The following is a 16,529-nucleotide window of genomic DNA, read 5'->3' on the forward strand; positions in this document are numbered from 1 at the left end:
CTGAAAATATCGTCTCAATTAATTACGAATCGTTGAAATAAAAGTTAATCTCATAAAATTCACATTTTTATTCGCTTTTTCGTATGATATTTATTAACAATTAACTTTAAAGAACAAAATATAAGTTAATCGTATAGAAAAATGATTTTTAAATCGAAAATGAAGAGTAAACTTTTTTAATAACAACCTTCGTTCTTGAGATATTCGCCTTAAAAGTCTTAGTTGTTGCTAAAAACGCCAACATTGATGGATTTGAAGCGGAATATCTCAAGAACGAAACCAAATACGATAAAATATTATTTTTTAATTTCGATTTTAAATTTATTTTTCTAGCAGAAAATAATTTTGAAAGTTCTCAAAAAGTCGTCTTAGTTAATTAGGAATTGTTGAAATAAAACTTAATCTCATAAAATTCACATTTTTATTCGCTTTTTCGTATGATATTTATTAACAATTAACTTTAAAGAACAAAATATAAGTTAATCGTGTAGAAAAATGATTTTTAAATCGAAAATGAAGAGTAAGCTTTTTTAATAACAATCTTCGTTCTTGAGATATTCGCCTTAAAAGTCTTAGTTATTGCTAAAAATGCCAACATTGATGGATTTGAAGCGGAATATCTCAAGAACGAAACCAAATACGATAAAATATTATTCTTTAATTTCGATTTTAAATTTATTTTTCTAGCAGAAAATAATTTTGAAAGTTCTGAAAATATCGTCTCAATTAATTACGAATCGTTGAAATAAAAGTTAATCTCATAAAATTCACATTTTTATTCGCTTTTTCGTATGATATTTATTAATAATCAATTTTAAAGAACAAAATATAAGTTAGTCGTGTAGAAAAAGAATTTTTAAATTGAAAATAAAGAGTAAACTTTTTTAATAACAACCTTCGTTCTTGAGATATTCGCCTTAAAAGTCTTAGTTGTTGCTAAAAACGCCAACATTGATGGATTTGAGGCGGAATATCTCAAGAACGAAACCAAATACGATAAAATATTATTCTTTAATTTCGATTTTAAATTTATTTTTCTAGCAGAAAATAATTTTGAAAGTTCTCAAAAAGTCGTCTTAATTAATTAGGAATCGTTGAAATAAAACTTAATCTCATAAAATTCACATTTTTATTCGCTTTTTCGTATGATATTTATTAACAATTAACTTTAAAGAACAAAATATAAGTTAATCGTGTAGAAAAATGATTTTTAAATCGAAAATGAAGAGTAAGCTTTTTTAATAACAATCTTCGTTCTTGAGATATTCGCCTTAAAAGTCTTAGTTATTGCTAAAAATGCCAACATTGATGGATTTGAAGCGGAATATCTCAAGAACGAAACCAAATACGATAAAATATTATTCTTTAATTTCGATTTTAAATTTATTTTTCTAGCAGAAAATAATTTTGAAAGTTCTGAAAAAGTCGTCTCAATTAATTATGAATCGTTGAAATAAAAGTTAATCTCATAAAATTCACATTTTTATTCGCTTTTTCGAATAATATTTATTAACAATTAACTTTAAAGAACAAAATATAAGTTAATCGTGTAGAAAAATGATTTTTAAATCGAAAATGAAGAGTAAACTTTTTTAATAACAACCTTCGTTCTTGAGATATTCACCTTAAAAGTCTTAGTTGTTGCTAAAAACGCCAACATTGATGGATTTGAAGCGGAATATCTCAACAACGAAACCAAATACGATAAAATATTATTCTTTAATTTCGATTTGAAATTTATTTTTCTAGCAGAAAATAATTTTGAAAGTTCTGAAAAAGTCATCTCAATTAATTACGAATCGTTGAAATAAAAGTTAATCTCATAAAATTCACATTTTTATTCGTTTTTTCGAATAATATTTATTAACAATTAACTTTAAAGAACAAAATATAAGTTGCTCATGTAGAAAAAGAATTTTTAAATCGAAAATAAAGAGTAAACTTTTTTAATAACAACCTTCGTTCTTGAAATATTCGCCTTAAAAGTCTTAGTTGTTGCTAAAAACGCCAACATTGATGGATTTGAAGCGGAATATCTCAAGAACGAAACCAAATACGATAAAATATTATTCTTTAATTTCGATTTGAAATTTATTTTTCTAAAAGAAAATAATTTTGAAAATTCTGAAAAAGTCGTCTCAATTAATTAATAATCGTTAAAATAAAAGTTAATCTCATATAATTGACATTTTTATTCACTTTTTCGAATAATATTTATTAACAATTAACTTTAAAGAACAAAATATAAGTTGGTCATGTAGAAAAATGATTTCTAAATCGAAAATAAAGAGTAAGCTTTTTTAATAACAACATTCGTTCTTGAGATATTCGCCTTAAAAGTCTTAGTTATTGCTAAAAACGCCAACATTGATGGATTTGAGGCGGAATATCTCAAGAACGAAACCAAATACGATAAAATATTATTCTTTAATTTCGATTTTAAATATATTTTTCTAGCAGAAAATAATTTTGAAAGTTCTCAAAAAGTCGTCTTAATTAATTAGGAATCGTTGAAATAAAACTTAATCTCATAAAATTCACATTTTTATTCGCTTTTTCGTATGATATTTATTAACAATTAACTTTAAAGAACAAAATATAAGTTAATCGTGTAGAAAAATGATTTTTAAATCGAAAATGAAGAGTAAGCTTTTTTAATAACAATCTTCGTTCTTGAGATATTCGCCTTAAAAGTCTTAGTTATTGCTAAAAATGCCAACATTGATGGATTTGAAGCGGAATATCTCAAGAACGAAACCAAATACGATAAAATATTATTCTTTAATTTCGATTTTAAATTTATTTTTCTACCAGAAAATAATTTTGAAACTTCTGAAAAAGTCGTCTCAATTAATTAGGAATCGTTGAAATAAAACTTAATCTCATAAAATTGACATTTTTATTCGCTTTTTCGAATGGTATTTATTAACAATCAATTTTAAAGAACAAAATATAAGTTGGTCGTGTAGAAAAAGAATTTTTAAATCGAAAATAAAGAGTAAACTTTTTTAATAACAACCTTCGTTCTTGAGATATTCGCCTTAAAAGTCTTAGTTATTGCTAAAAATGCCAACATTGATGGATTTAAAGCGAAATATCTCAAAAACGAAAGCCAATACAAGAAAATATTACTCTTTAATTTCCGTTTTAAATTTATTTTTCTAACAGAAAATAATTTTGAAAGTTCTGAAAAAGTCGCCTCAATTAATTAAGAATCGTTGAAATAAAACTTAATCTCATAAAATTCACATTTTTATTCGCTTTTTCGTATGATATTTATTAACAATCAACTTTAAAGAACAAAATATAAGTTAATCGTGTAGAAAAATGATTTTTAAATCGAAAATAAAGAGTAAGCTTTTTTAATAACAATCTTCGTTCTTAAGATATTCGCCTTAAAAGTCTTAGTTATTGCTAAAAATGCCAACATTGATGGATTTGAAGCGAAATATCTCAAGAACGAAAGCCAATACAAGGAAATATTACTCTTTAATTTCGATTGTAAATTTATTCTTCTATTCAAAAAAAAATTGAATTAAGGTTGTAAATATCATTTCCACCAACTGGCATCATCTTTATTGCATTTCCACATTGCAATAAATTGAAAACCTAAATCGCTCGTTCCCTTCAATCGAATAAATATTGTTATTTGCATACAAACTCGATCCAACGATTCAAACCACTAGGGAACTCGTTAATTAACGTTGAATAAACCCAAGTATTTCTCGGTGGAGGTGAAAATATTTACTTCGAACTCAATTCTAATAATTTTTTGTTTTCTAGAAAATTTTATTTGTTGGATTAACCTAGATAACTTTGAAATCATACTGATAATTACACAGTCAGCAGGTGGGGTTAATAGTCCTCATTTAATTGGGGTATACGTCAATCTTAAATTGAGGTAAACAGCCATCATGAATACGAAAGCTACGATAAATATCGATTTTTTTTTTTGTTTTTCATGAATAAAGAAACGAGGTTAAAAAGATTTGTGTTAATCCAGTTGATTAATTACATCTTTACTCATTAAGAGAAATATATTTTGTTTATAATACTTTTTCTATTTATTAACATTCATTAGAATACCAAAAAAACTTCCACTCAACCGTCCACAATATAAATTGACTTGCAAACGAGTTAATTTGCTAATCGCGAATTCGATCTCTGTTTCGGATAAGAATTTACGATTTATTTTTTATTTTTCTAAATTGCTGCTTAATCACTGCTAAAAGGAAAATGTTTTCGAAATTCTAATTTATCTATGATTATAATTAAAAGTGAATTACAAAGAATCTTTTTGATAGTTTCAGTATCGTGTTATTTATTGTACTTTCAGCATTTGTGCTACTTTCGTATCCTTTCTCCGAAATGTTATAGCATTGGTAAATAGTTACGTATATCTGTGACGTGAATCCACCTCCATCGTCGTCGTAACGTTTTTCTTTAGATAACTTGAACGTAGGAGTTTGTACTTTTGTCTGCCTCTCTTGAAGTAATTTATGTTCTTGTATGCGTTTCAATATCATTTGTAACCACGATACCATTCGACATACTAATTTATTATTTCTTACGTTTATTTTAATTTGTTTTCTTTCGAAACTCGTTAAAATATTTCTTCGCCAATTCCCAAGAAATAATCCCGAAAGTTCTATAAAAATTCAAGGTTTTTTGATAAGAAGTTTAAAAATCCTGTTTTTAAGTGGTGCGAAATAATCTGTATAATCCTTATATTAATAACGTATAAAAATCAGAGCCCAAGAATTTAAATTTGTTGTTGTTTTGAGCATCCTCTTCCACTACTACAATTACCTTTTAACCGTGTCGCGTTCAAATTATATTTCAAACAAAAAACTAGTACAATTTACAGTCAGCATAACTGCAAAGGAGTTGTGGTTGCTTGGAAACGTTCCAAGAAGCGACGATGTTGTGTTCAGACGCCTTTTATTACTATTTACTTTCTATCTCTTTAGTCGTATTGAAATAAAAACAAGTTGAAACTAATTTGAAAGGTTACGATATGGGAAATGTTAAAAAGATTTAATCGTTAGAAGTCGGAAAAATCTAATTTTCTTGCAGAAAACGAGTAGAAACGTAATTTATAGCCCATAAAAATTATAGGGGTATCGTGAAGTATCTAATAAATCACCCACACTAAAGGATTTATTGATATTTATAGCTGCACATTTATATTAAATGTTAAAAGTTTGTTTTTACTTCATTTAAAAATGATATTATTGAACTTGAATGATAATATTTTAAGTAAAGTCTAGTTCCAAAAAAAGGTAACCCAAGCAGGATGTTGAAACTTGAAACACAATGTGCAAAGCAACTTTTTGCTGAAAAAAGAACCAGATGCAAATTGCCAGGGTTACTACGGATATACATATGTGACTTGGGGAAAGGACGAAGACTTGTTTTGTGTATGACTAAAAAAGAAAATAATGGTGGACTAAAGGCATAAATCTTGCTCAGAGAAAGATTGTTAAAAAACTACTCTTGGTTCAAATGAGCTATGGTGGAAACGTGTTTCATATGTGTGTTAATGCGTTCTCAATAATCTGTTGATATTTGACAAAGTGTTGGTGGTCGTGAGGTTATAATGAAGTTTACAAGCTGTAAAGAATTTTTAAATTTATGATTAATTCTCAAATATTGTAATTAACGATGATCTTACCATGACAAATTATCCTAAACTCTCCTTTCCAACACAACTTTCTCAAGGGACTCTTTTTGACGTTTTATAATTCATAAAAAACCATCTCACTAAAGGATTAGATATTGCAGACATGTTTTGATCAATAATAGATCATCATCGGAGGTATCGTCAAATATAAAGAAAACATATAAGGAAAAATCAACATGAGACTATATTTATTTCTTAATTTACTTAAAGCAGGAAGACCGAACAGATCGCAGGATAACACGTTGCGTTATTTGTTATTTAAAACCAGTAGTAAAAGAATTTTGGAACACTGGTTAAAGATGGATCTACATATTCAACAATATAATATTAATAGACGGGTAGATACTGCTAATAGAAGACTAAATATTGTTAGCAAAGGACTAGATACCACTTAGAATGGACTACTTACTTCTAATATAAGCCTAGATACTGCTGACAGAAAGTTAGAAGTTAGAAATGTGTATACTGCTTACAGAAATCCTGATATGTTGGCAGAAGACCAAGTGCTTATAATGGAAGACTTAATATTGCTAGTAGAGTATAATGTTGCATGTTGTAACTAGAAAACTGGTCGACTTCGAAGACGTTGGCCGCCCGCGAATATCACGAAATGTCCATCCACACAATATCATCCTCTATAGTACAGGGTGGTTCAAATTGGATGTTCGAATAGGCTATCTCGGAAACTATAAGAGTTAGAAAAAAAGTAGCTTACATGTCAGGATCTCGTTTTTCGAGAAACTGCTAATGCCAAAAACCTCAAAGCGCTATCGCTTTTGTTTTTCCCCTAGAGACCAAAATTGTATAAAAATAAAGTATTACAGTTTCCTGTAAATTATAACTAAAAATTAAAAAAACATATTTCTGATATTTGAGGCAAATACATTTGTTGAACTATTTAATTTATATTTGTTTTACACAAAACTTGGAATAGATTGCATTATTTCACATTTTTTATTAATATTTAATATTATTATTAAATGATTTAATAAATTATTGATAGATGGCGCTCATAAGTATTTTTTTTTTAAAGTCCCTAGATTTACAAAGTACCACGGTTCATAAAGCCAGCTTGTCACTGCATCTCACTATATATTTACAAAAATATTGCCTTTGGGGTTGCAAAAATTGCAGTAAGAAGGACTTTCGACTCTTCAGAGTACCACGAGAAAAACAGAAAGGAAATTTGGCGTAATGTTATCAATAGAACGATATAGTTTTAAATTTCCCGCTTGACTTTCGAGCCAAAATGGCGTCAAACCGCGGTACTTAGTAAATCTAGGGACTTTACTTTTTTTAATTCTAATAAACAGCAAAATTTGTTTGTATTTAAAAATTTTCTGAAGTATCAAATTAAAAATCCTGTTTTTTAAGATGGATGTTACATATTAGAAAATAAAGTAAATTTTATATAAATTTTTAGTAGAATAATTTTTAGTTATAGTACCGTAATTTACAGGAAACTGTAAATTTAATTTCTTTGACGATTCTAATCTCAAAATCTAAAACAGAAAAATTTTTTTGAGTACGTCATCAAATTCTCTGTAAAAAAGTGTCCATATAATGTGTTAGTTATAATACTCCACCTATAATAACAACCAAGATAATTGCACTTGCTGGTTTTACGATATTTTCAATTTTAGCCTCTAGGGGAAAAACAAAAGACGATAGCGCTTTGAGGTTTTTGGCATTAGCAGTTTCTCGAAAAACGAGATCATGACATGTAAGCTACTTTTTTTCTAACTCTTATAGTTTCCGAGATAGCCTATTCGGACATCGAATTTGAACCACCCTGTATACAGGTGTCCCGTTAAGCGTACGAAGCGGCTGTATCTCAACAACGGTAAGGCCTAGAGGTTTGGGAAAAAAATCCTTATAAGCAAAGTGGACAAGAGAAATAGCTGGAAATTATTTTGAAGTTCGTAATTCGACCGCTAGGGGGCGTACCTGCCATAAAGAAACATAAAATTCCCGCTATCTCAGAAAGTTAGACGATGAGCTATAACTTTGACAACATCATTTAGTAGCTTGGATAATACCGCATCGCTTTTGTTTTGCGATATTTCTCAATCTGTCATAATAAGGGAGGGGGAGGCCAATGCGTTTTCAAATGTTTACATTTTAATATCTCCTGGACCATTCAACCGATTTGAATATTTTTGGTCTTGTTTGAAAGAGCATTTCATACTCTTTTAAAAGATATTTTCAGGAAGACCGCTTGGTTTAAAACAAATAAGCTAGAGGGCGTTATCTGCAGCGGTTACATATTTTTGTGATTTTTGATAAAAAGTTAAATGGAACGGTACTATTTACTTCACAGACCATTAATCACCATAAAATTTGCTAAATATTAGTGAAAACCGCATCTCGATATCTCCATCCATTCACGAATTATAAAAGAAAATATTAAAAATTCGTATATCTTAATCGAATCAAGTTACCTTAGGAAACAAATAAGAGAGAACAAAAATGTTATTATCTAGAACCTTCCTTCACACTTTATCCAAGCATCAAAGAAACATCAACAATGATAATAAAACAAAATAAACCAAAACACTTACAATTAGAATAACTTAAATTTTTGGCAAAAATAACTCACTAATGTGCGAAATGCCTTCCATAAACCTCGATGCATTTATTTAATCTAGTTTCGACGAAAAAAAAGCGCTGCTTAAGTCTCGGCCCTGGACAGCTTTCTACTGGTATTTAGTGTTTTGTCATATTTTCCCTGGTTATTGGTTTTTCTAGAAAAGTCAGGTCGTTTAGTCTACCCAATAGATAAAGGGGTGAAAGCAATGTGGGTTTTGCTCGAACCAAGAATGCATATTATGCAAGTTTACATCAGCTTGTGGACATATGCTTCATGCAACCATAGCATTTGTGATAAAAGGTTTGGATTTGCCCAAATCATATTTAAAAGTCAATGGTAATAGTTCAGTCTGTTATCATAATCGGTATCTGTTAAGGCCTGATATAAAACAACGTGGTGGAGATATTATTCTCTTGAGAAATCTTGTGGACAATTGTTTTCGGAGTTCCCAGATTATGTGGAATCACATTGCGCACCAATGTGCTTTAAGAATTCATAGAGATGTCTGAATGGGCTACACGTTGCCAGTTTTCCGTAATCGCTAAGTCAATCTTAAAAACACTTCTAGAGAAAAATGTCTTTCTTTGTCGTAATTGCAGTGCAAATTTTTGCCATGAAGTTGCATCGTATTCGAAACATTGAAAATAAATCATCATACGCTCTATCAATCATACGCTTCTGCGTTGGTAAATGACATGTTTACAGTTACCATGGTTATGTGATTTGTTTTTATCGATGAGGTCACTGGATCCGATTGATGACACTCGAGTTTTTAACATTTTCTTCTATAATTCGAGAACGGGTGGCGATATCGAGATGCGGTTTTCACTAAAATTTAGCAAATTTTAAGGTGACCAAGAATCTGTGAAGTAAATACTATCGTTCCATTTAACTTTTCTTCAAAAATCACAAAAATATGTAATCGCTGCAGATAACGCCCTCTAGCATATTTGCTTTAAAGCAAACGGTCTTATTGAAAATATCTTTAAAAAGAGCATAAAATGCTCTTTCAAACAACACCAAAAATATTCAAATCGGTTGAATGGTCCACGAGATATTAAAATGTAAACATATGAAAACGCATTGGCCTCCCCGTCCCTTATTATGACAGATATGAGAAATATCGCAAAACAAAAGCGATGCGGTATCTTCCAAGCTATTAAATGATGTTGTCAAAATTATAGCTCATCGTCTAAGTTTCTGAGATAGCGGCAATTTTATGTTTCTCAATGGCAGTTACGCCCCCTAGCGGTCGAATTACGAACTTCAAAATAATTTCCAGCTATTTCTCTTGGTCACTTTGCTTATACAGATTTTTTTCCCAAACCTCTAGGCCTTACCGTTGTCGAGATACAGCCGCTCCGTACGCTTAACAGGACACCCTGTATTTACAAAAATATTGCCTTTGGAGTTGCAAAAATGGCAGTAAGAAGGACTTTCGACTCTTCTGCGTAATGTTATCAATAGAACGATATAGTTTTAAATTTCCCGCTTACTTTGTAAATCTAGGGACTTTACTTTTTTTAATTCAAATAAACAGTTTGTATTTAAAAATTTTCTGAAGTATCAAATTAAAAATCCTGTTTTTTTAGATGGATTACGAAAAGTTTAACATGTTAGAAAATAAAGTAAATTTTATATAAACTTTTAGTAGGATAATTTTTAGTTATAGTACCGTAATTTACAGGAAACTGTAAATTTTATTTCTTTGACGACACCAAAAAAAAGTTTATTTTTAGCTTTATTCTAAAACAATAAGAAATAGACCTATCTAACCCCATATTTTTGTAATCAGAAAAAAATAACGAATTTAATAAGCGAAAATCAGTGGTTGTTTCCATTTAAAAAAAACGAAAATTGTCCTATTTCAAAATCTAAAACAGAAAATTTTTTTTTGAGTATGTCGTCAAATTCTCTGTAAAAAAGTGTCAATATAATGTGTTAGTTATAATACTCCACCTATAATAACAACCAAGATAATTGCACTTGCTGGTTTTACGATATTTTCAATTTTGGCCTCTAGGCGAAAAACAAAAGACGATAGCGCTTTGAGGTTTTTGGCATTAGCAGTTTCTCGAAAAACGAGATCATGACATGTAAGCTACTTTTTTTCTAACTCTTATAGTTTCCGAGACATCGAATTTGAACCACCCTGTATATAGGACATCGTCTATAGTATTAAATTTGTGCCTTATTTACATCATCTTATATCATCTCTAAATATATCTCTTAGTATCATCCTTGTTATCTCTCAACATCATCCCTGATATCTTCCAACATTAATCAACATTATTTTTCGCATTGCTTAACATTATTCCTGAAATCTCACAACATGCATACTTTCATGATACATTAATATAGTTCTTTGTCTTCTAATTTCAACCCGAGTCAACATCTATATTCTCTATGCTATCCTGTCATCGTATGTTGCTGTTTATATCTCGCAATATCATCGTAGAGACATCAACCTCAACATTCAAGACTTTGTTCAACATTCTGTGATAATTGTCTAATTATCACAGATAACATTCGGGTTTAGCCACACGTCTTTAAAGACGGCTAAACCCAAATGTTTCTAGTTGTAGGTCTAGAGTTAGTTTTAATGATAGTGTTAATTCCAGTTTTACTTGTTGTTCAATACCAGGATGATTTATACTTAAATGAATTAAAACTACAACTAACATTAAACCTAGAACTAGAAACATCCAGTGCTAGATTGCGGTGTATATTTATTGCAATAAAAGTAGATGGCAGCCATAAAATACAACATGAACAAAGTTGCACAATTAGTAGATCCTCTTCTGCTTCTCTACGCTTCACTTACGATGTGACAGTGTAGTGCTTATTCAATGACTCTTAGTTGAAAACTTTTAAACTTATTGAGAGTTGACCATCAGGGCACCAAGCTTGCAAAGGAGGATTTATAGGACAGAAACTGAGGTTGCTTAACAAAACTATATCTTCTATATAATAGTTATCAGTTCGTCGTTATCATTCGTCCTTAGGACGTCTTTGTGTAAACGTGTCTCCGCGTTTTCATTTTCGTTCCGTGTTTAATTATTGTAAAGCGTGATTTAATTCTTTCTGATGTGCTGAAATTGTTAAAGAAATACATAACCGAACCATTCTGGCAGATTTGCTTTAATAAAGTGTACTTAATTTTCTTCATATTTTAACTCAGTGTTTGATATTCTTTACGTGGTTTTGACATTATTCATTTCCCGATCTTGAAACTGGTTGTGCGATGTCGTCTAGCCCGTGCGGTGGGTGTGGCCAAAAAGTCACAGCAAGTGCACGGACATCCCCAAGGGGTCCGTTGCCGCGCTTAGCGTACCTGTCGCGTCGTGGAGATGTAAAGTCTGTCGATCACCCGAATCCAGACGCAGATCGTCTCTTTTCTGTCCGCCTCCTGCTGCTCCTCCTGTACCCTCCTTACCTGCCGCTACTCTGGAATCTGTCCTGGATGCGGTCAGGGAAACTCGCTCTGATTTGAAGACACTGAACAGCAGATATGCGGATTTAGTGAAATCTGTTCAGTTCTGCAGCAATAAAGTATCGGAGTTCGAGGGTGTTATAGGCAGGCTTCATAATCAATTCAAACTTGTTGAAAAAATCACTGCTGAAAACGTCACGCTAAAAAGAGAGGTCGTTGATTTAACTAGTCGTGTTTCAGAATTGGAACAATATTCCAAGCGCAGCAACCTCGAAATACAAGGTATTCCTTAGAAGAACGACGAGGATCTGGTGAAGGTTCTCTCTTCAATTGGTGAATCCTTGGATGTCTCCATCTCACCTTCGAAGTCGATGCGATCCATCGGGTTCCTCAAGGTCCCGGCAGAGCTTCCAACTCGGACCCGAAAGCAATTGTGGTTCGTTTTTGTAGCCGCATTGTTCGCGATCAGCTTCTTGCTGCCGCCAAGTTGCGGAGACGATCGGCTCCGAAGGATTCTGGCCCTGGTTTGTCCATTGATGGGATTTCGGATAAACTTTTTATCAATGAGCATCTTACCCAAGCGAATAAAATCCTCTTTGGGAGAACCAAGAAGATGGCCAGGGAGAAGAAGTACAAATATGTATGGATTCGTGACTGCAAAATATTTGTGAGGAAGGGGGATGACTCACACCCCATCTTAATAAGATCCACAGGTGACATTGATAAGCTTTAATTTGTTAAGCTTTCATTTGTCACTTGTCTTATCTCTTTCATTATAAGTTACTTGTTAATGTTCAATGGCTCCTCTTTCGTGTTACTACCAAAACGTGCGAGGTCTTCGCACTAAGCTGGTCGATATGCATAACTGCCTTTTAAATACAGACATAGACGTGATTTGTTTAACTGAAACCTGGCTTCACCAAGGTATTCACTCTGCCGAAGGCTTTCCCTCTTGTTACAGTGTTTTCAGACGTGATCGCCCGAACGTCCCCGATAATAGTGTGCGTGGTGGTGGCGTTTTGATTGCGGTAGCCTCTTCCCTGTCTGTCCTTCCGCAATCAACATGGTTTGTGGACCTTGAGGCAGTGTGTGTTACTCTACGGACCGGTTCTATAACTTTACACATTTGCTGCGTTTATATTCCTCCTTCTGATCAAAATGCATTGCTTAATTTTATTAATGAAATTAATTTAATCATTGAAGGCCATCCTAATGACAAATTTTTGATTTGTGGCGATTTTAACCTAGCTGAAATTCGGTGGTCAGCCGATCTTTCAACCGGCGTCTCCACTTCTTCTGCTCGTTCGAGTGAGTTTCTGGATGCCCTCGCCTTATGTGGTCTCAACCAATTCAATTTTCACATGAATGCCTTTCAGAACACTCTCGACTTAATTCTTGTTAATTTTTCTAATATATCTTCTATTTCATTAAGCACTCATCCTCTGATCCCTGAGGATAGTGCTCACAACACTTTAGAATTCGTTTGCTCGTTTGAAATGCCACACCGTCTTCCCACTGAATCTTCTAACGTATTTAACTTCAGACGTGCTAATTTCTCTGACATTGATTCGTATCTGTCTACTATTAACTGGGATACAGAGCTAAATACTCGTGAAGTAGATCCTGCTGTTGATTTCTTTTATTACCATTTAAATTTTGCCATTCAAAAATTTACTCCGATCAAGCGCAAATTCACTAGTGGTTTTCCGATGTGGTTTTCGCGAGATACTATCAGAGTGATCAGAGAAAAGCGAAGGGCTCATGTTAAGTGGAAACGGTATGGAAAACAAATAGATTATTTGACTTTTTCATTATTGCGAGGGCGTCCTAAGTTTCTCATTCGGCGCGATTATGGGAGGTATGTTGGTGGCGTCGAGAGCAGTATTAAAGCTAATCCTAAATACTTTTGGTCTTATATTAAAAACAAGAAAGGTGCGGATACAATTCGCTATGACATTAAATGGGGCTGTTGCCGGGGACGGTAAGGGTGTCTACTCGCTATTTGCAACATATTTCTCTTCGGTGTATGTCCCTCCCTCTGTTAATCCTGTTAATTCAATTAATTCACTTCACTCTGCTAATGCTGACCTTAATGATACTACATGTTTGGGTCCGATGCGCTTTGAGCGGTCTGAGGTTGAGGAAGCTCTTATTGCTTTAAACATAAATAAGGGTCCGGGCACTGATGGTATTCCTCCTATCCTAATAAAATCATGTTTTGAATCTCTTTCTCTACTACTTTCCATCTTATTTAACAAATCTGTAAAGGAAGGTACGTTTCCTGCCTTTTGGAAACGTGCATATATTTTGCCCATTTTCAAATCCGGTAGTCGTAACCTTATATCTAACTATCGCCCAATATCTATATTGTCAGTGTTTGGTAAGGTTTTAGAGAGACTGGTTTATACCAGACTCTTCTTTAGGCTTAAATCCAAAATCGATCCTAGACAACATGGCTTTTTTGCGAATCGGTCAGTGGAGAGCAACCTGCTTGAGTACACAAATTATATTTTAACATCATTTGACCAATATTGTCAAGTTGATTCTGTTTACACCGATTTTAGCAAGGCTTTTGATCGTGTGGATCACAGCCTTCTTTTATCAAAACTTCATGGTTATGGTGTTCATGGTGGGTTGCTCCGCTGGTTTGATTCATATTTGCGAGGTAGGAGCCAGATTGTATCTGTTAACGGATATTGCTCGGGTGTATATTAACGGATATTAACGGACCCTATATCAGTTCCCTCGGGTGTCCCTCAGGGTAGCCACCTCGGACCCTTGCTATTTAATCTTTATGTTAACGATATTTTCAAGGTTGTGAAACATTGTCAATGTCTAATGTACGCAGATGATCTCAAGCTTTATCTGCGTATCTCCTCTCCGTTGGACTGCTCTAGACTGCAGACTGACCTTCTCAGGATTTCTGACTTTTGTACTAAAAACCACTTGACCCTAAATCTGTCTAAATGTAATGTTATTTCTTTTTCGAGAAGGAAGAATACTGTTCATTACGATTACAACATCGCTGGCGTAAACTTAACACGCGTTTCCTTTATTAGAGACCTTGGAGTGACTCTTGATCCCAAGCTTCTCTACGCACAGCACATTGACACTACTGTTAATAAGGCTTGGCGTATGCTCGGTTTCATTATGAGATCCTTTGTAAGCGTTGACGCGATTAAAAATTTATATTTCGCATATGTTTACAGTATTCTTAATTTTTGCACTGTAGTTTGGAATCCCCAATACCTTATTTATATTGACCGAATTGAAAAAATTCAATCTAGATTTTTGAAATATCTAAACTTTAAATCTTCCATACATTATATTAATTATCATTCGTCTTGCAGATCTTTTCGGTTAATGCCCCTTCGACAACGTCGCCTGTGTAACGACACATTATTCTTCTATAAGGTTTTACACAATATGTGTGATTCCACAGTTCTTTTGAATTCGGTCAATATTCATGTACCTCCCCGTCTTCTTCGCTTTAATTTCTTGTTCTGTACGCCTATTCCGCGCACCAATGCTTTTCGAAACTCCCCTATGTTGCGAATAGCTCGTCAGGCTGATAAGCTCGATATTGATTTGTTTCAGCATTCATTTTCTACGTTTAGGCGCATACTTTTTAATGCAGTCAGCGAATTTTTTCCTTGGTACACGTTTTCTTTTTTTTATTGTAAATTTTTTTCGTGGTACAGATCATTTGGGTTTGTCCTGTTTCTGTACCCATAAATTATAAATAAATAAATAAATTAGGTCTGGAGATAGGATGAGAGAGTATTTGGAACGGACATCAGAAAGAGAAAGATTATGTTTGATGGGTTGATGAGGATGTTTGGGGATGGAAGAGGTAGGATATTCTGGAGGACCTACAGAATCGGTACTGGAAGTGGGTTCTAAGTCTGGAGAGAGGAAGTGAAGGTGGATGAAATGGAGGCAGGCCGAAGAGCAGTTAAATATGAAGAAATGTTATATAGAAAACCATATTGCAGGATTCTAGTTGAGTCTTGGAAGGAAGTTAGGAAAGGGAAGATTAGATATGGTAAAGGAGAAAACATTACAAATGGACGAGTTATTCAGAGGCGGAGATAAATAACAGAAAAAGAATATTACAATTACATAATTCTTGTACATTCGTGTCTAAAACAATGTGGATTATACACGCATTGCGCTTTAACTACAAAATTTAAATAGGTTCTGGTAAGGTAAACTAATTTTCTAAATGAGTAATTGAAAATTCTATTTAAAACGGTTTGGACAGTTTGAAAAGGAGGTAATTTAATTAAGCGGTTACCGTGTTGAGTGGGATCGTCTTTTATAATAGAGAAATAGATAAAGTAAGTCCAAAATTATCTTCGAAGGACTTGTTCATTTATCACAGTTTTATTTCATTTTATCATCTTTTTGTATTTTTAATGCAACAGAAGAATTTGCGGTTCAAATCTCCTTCAGCTGTAGTTTATTGGACTCGAGCCAACTACTCACACCTTAGTACATGAAATTTAACTCCGCTTTGAAACGATATATAGTTACTTGTGGTCGATTTGGAATTACAATAAGATAAATTAATAATTTCTGGTTGATATTTTTTTGCTATGTACAATTTATTACCTTGTTAACAAATAAATGTAGTTATCTTTCGTAAATATTTACTTTGTCGTGGATGGAGTATTTTTATTAACAATTCGTGGCACAAGCTCCAGCATTGACATGTTGAAGGACGGCGAATTAGAGGAAAATAACATTTTGTAAATTGATACACATTTTTAGATAAATTAAATAAATATTTGAGTTACTTCAGCTACCTTGACAATTCGAAC

The 16,529-nt window shown here is 32.6% G+C and overlaps 1 protein-coding gene and 1 long non-coding RNA gene across 4 annotated transcripts in view; both read right to left on the minus strand.

Moving 5' to 3' along the window:
- The window catches only part of LOC111425015 (insulin-like growth factor 1 receptor), a 137,222-nt gene that overhangs the window by 102,548 nt on the left and 18,145 nt on the right, over positions 1–16,529 (minus strand). The window lies entirely within an intron of this gene.
- On the minus strand, positions 4,238–5,786 carry LOC111425016 (uncharacterized). Its single transcript, XR_002707678.2, has 2 exons — positions 5,675–5,786; positions 4,238–4,648 (listed from the first exon to the last, which is right to left on the minus strand). It is a non-coding gene; the product is annotated as an uncharacterized lncRNA (long non-coding RNA).

This window comes from Onthophagus taurus, chromosome 11, assembly GCF_036711975.1.
Source record: "Onthophagus taurus isolate NC chromosome 11, IU_Otau_3.0, whole genome shotgun sequence".
NCBI classification, from domain to species: domain Eukaryota; kingdom Metazoa; phylum Arthropoda; class Insecta; order Coleoptera; family Scarabaeidae; genus Onthophagus; species Onthophagus taurus.